Source organism: Ursus maritimus, unplaced genomic scaffold, assembly GCF_017311325.1.
Source record: "Ursus maritimus isolate PB19 unplaced genomic scaffold, ASM1731132v1 scaffold_30, whole genome shotgun sequence".
Classification (NCBI taxonomy): domain Eukaryota; kingdom Metazoa; phylum Chordata; class Mammalia; order Carnivora; family Ursidae; genus Ursus; species Ursus maritimus.
The window spans coordinates 8967629-8970817 of NW_024425564.1; the positions used below are offsets into that span (position 1 = coordinate 8967629).

Here is a 3189-nt window from a genome sequence, read left to right on the forward strand (position 1 = left end):
TCCCTGTCTTTCACTTTCCTGAATAATTAAACGAACTCCAGTCATTGGACTTGTCTCTCCTCAAGTTCACAAAGGAACCTCATGTCCTGCTCCTCGTGCCCTGTAAGAATAATGGTGTCCCAGGGCCCCTCTGCTCGGCCCACCTACCCACTTTCTGCAATCACTGATTGACTCCAGTGAAAACACTCCTAAATGGAACCTGTTCTTGTTTGAGCTCGACTTTTCTCCTTCATTTCCCATGCAATTGTGCACATAAGTCTGCTGTTTAACAAATGCACCATGTGGAGGTTAAATGATCAGCTCAGTGATAAAGCACTCTGGTCCCAGTCTGGGGCCCTAGGTGATTGATCCACACTTTTGGGAGACGTTGAAGCTGTAGATTCCTTCAGCTTGTCTGGGAGATCCCATCCTTTCACCGACTGAATTAAGACTCAAGGGCAGGCCAGAATTCGACCTGGAGAGCAGCAGACTTTTAATCTTCTAGTATGTGTTTCTGTGCTGTTTGACATTTCTATGTCAGGCACTAGAGCATCTAGATACAGAGGATTCCTGTTGCCCTGTCTGCTGGAGGATTTCCGAGGTCCAGTTCAAGGGGGGGGGGGAGCCCACGACTTTTCAGACATGGTATTCTTCTCCTGAGTATATATGACCCAGTGGAAATGAAGGAAACAATGATGAAGCAAACGCAATCTTGCTTTGCACACAGAGAACCCAGCAGGTGAAAACCTTGACTTTTTGTCCAAAACCCAGTTAAAATCTTATAAAAATCTATAGTACTGGACAAAGAACGAATGCAAAGAACCTCATTTCCAGAGCAGTTACAGCGTATTTAAATCCCAGAAAGAGAGTAGCTTTTTTAAAAAAGATTTTATTTTTAAGCAATCTCTACAACCCACTGTGGGGCTCAAATTCACAACCCTGAGATCCAGAGTCACGTGCTCTACCCACCAAGCCAGCCAGGCACCCTGAGGAGGGTGGCTTTTTAATGAAAACACGAAGTGGACGGCTAACACAACCTCAAAATGTGTTGGGATTTTAGTTTGTCAACTGTGTTTTGCAGAGTGGGCAAGACTTGTACCATCTGGGGAGCTGGGGAAACCCAGAAATCAGAGAAAATGCCACTACTCTGTTTATATTGTGGTAGGATCTAATCAAACTGGACCCCACCTTCCAGGGAGTCACCCCCACAGTAAGCAAGGGAATTTAAAAAGGGCAGAATTCATAGTAATTCGGTGACAAGTTTTTTATTGATGATATCTTTCTTCCTATCACCCACAATTCCCAATTCCCTTGCAAAGCCTAGGACTGGTTTGATTCAATAATTAAAGGAAGCTAGATTAGGCCTGAAAGTCTGTAAAGGCAATGAGTTCATTTGGGCCACACGTAGGGTCCCTCTTCTGCATGTGGCTGAAATAAAAGATGTATCTGACGCCTGAACAGGGGCTTGAACCCTGGACCCTCAGATTAAAAGTCTGATGCTCTACCGACTGAGCTACCCAGGCCCTGGCGAGGGGGGGTTACTTTATCTTATAAATAACTAAATTCCAAAAACAATCTGGATTAGCAGGAAGGGCTGGAGTGAGCCAAGATTTCAGGAACTTCGAGGACCCTCCAAAAGTGTGGCTCAATTACCCAGGCCATCGAATCCTTAAGCAGATCGCGTAACGGCCACAGTGTACACGGATTCGACAGCCGGTTCGTGCGCACAGCTACGGGGAGAACGGAGGTTCTTCCAAGGGTCAATCGTTGCCGAAGGGGATTCGCGGGTCTGGGCAGAAGGACCCTCGGAGACAGTAGTTATTACCGAGATGGTTGAAGAGCGGAGGCGCAGGCTCCCTCACCAGCCCGTGGGGGAAGCCGGGACGAGGCGACCAATTTTAGGAACGATGGTGGAGTAATCGAGGAGCGTCTTCAAGAGAGTGAAAGAGAAGGTGGAGAAAGAAGAGGAAGCTTTTGACCTTGACACAGGCCGGGGAATTCCGTCTGGTTGTTCCCTTCGGTATCTTCCCGGTAGTTTCGGAAATGGGATGTCTGGGTTCTCCAGGGCAACGGGGGAAATGGAGGGCTGCCTGTAGCTTTCTCCTCCACATTTCATCGTGAGCCCCAACTCGTTCCAAGACAGGGATGGCCGGCAGGTGAGGAAGTAGTGCTCGTGGTTCCTTAGTTACTGGTTCATGAAACATTTTTTGAGCCCCTGTAGAGAGACACCGTGGGGACAAAAATCCCACCCCAAGGGCGGCCGCAGCGCCTAGTTCCCTGGGGAGCTGTACCCGCCCTGCGCTGTCTAACCCAGGACTACTTACTTTTGAGTCAGAAATTATTTCATCATTAATTTAAGACGTTCTTTATTGGTTTTTCTATTCATGAAGACAAGTGCAATTTTGACCAAATGCGAAGAAAATCATGCATGAACTTCATGCGGTGCCCATGACGCCAAGTACACGCAACAGTGTGCAAGTGTTACTTTAGTAGGTAAACTACACACAGAATTTCGGGAATTACAAACACTGTGACGGACATACACCCGGGGAAAAACATTTAGTCATTTTGACTTAACCTAAAAAAATAAACCAGCCCTCCAGCCTCCTCTTGGAAGGGCAGTTCCAGTACTTCCGACGGGTTGGTAAAGGGAGCGCTTAAGCCCCTCTTCCCCAACCCCTCCTTGCCTGTGCGCGCTCCGAACCTCCGCGCCCGGCTCGCACTCTGCGCGCCTCCCCCCCTGCGCCACCGCGTCAGCCTCCGGCTTCCTGCAAACGCGCCCTTTCGCCCCCGCGCCTGCCGAGTGCCGCTTGGGGCGCGCAGTGCGGCGCAGGTGCTGCGGGCGCAGCCAAGCCCCCCCGAAGCGGATTACAGTCCGTGTGTGCGGCGCCCTCCTCACAGGGGTGTCAGGATGGCCGAGTGGTCTAAGGCGCCAGACTCAAGCTTCGTTTCCCTGACGTTCACTCAGTAGGTCCTATTTATTTATTTATTTATTTATTTATTTATTTATTTATTTATTTATTTATTTTTGATGTAAAGTTCGGTGATTCATTAGTTGCGTATAACACCCAGTGCACCATGCAATACGTGCCCTCCTTACTACCCATCACCAGCCTATCCTATTCCCCCTACCCCCAAATTCAGCAACTTTTTAAAATTAAATCACAACTTCCTTTTTAGGCAGCAGCACCGGACCTTATCCTTCCTCCC

The 3189-nt window shown here is 48.7% G+C and overlaps 1 non-coding gene across 1 annotated transcript; it reads right to left on the reverse strand.

The window, feature by feature from the left end:
- Window positions 1–1429: 1429 nt before the first annotated feature.
- On the reverse strand, window positions 1430–1502 carry TRNAK-UUU. The gene has a single exon. It is a non-coding gene; the product is annotated as a tRNA-Lys (tRNA).
- Between the last annotated feature and the right edge of the window lie 1687 nt (window positions 1503–3189).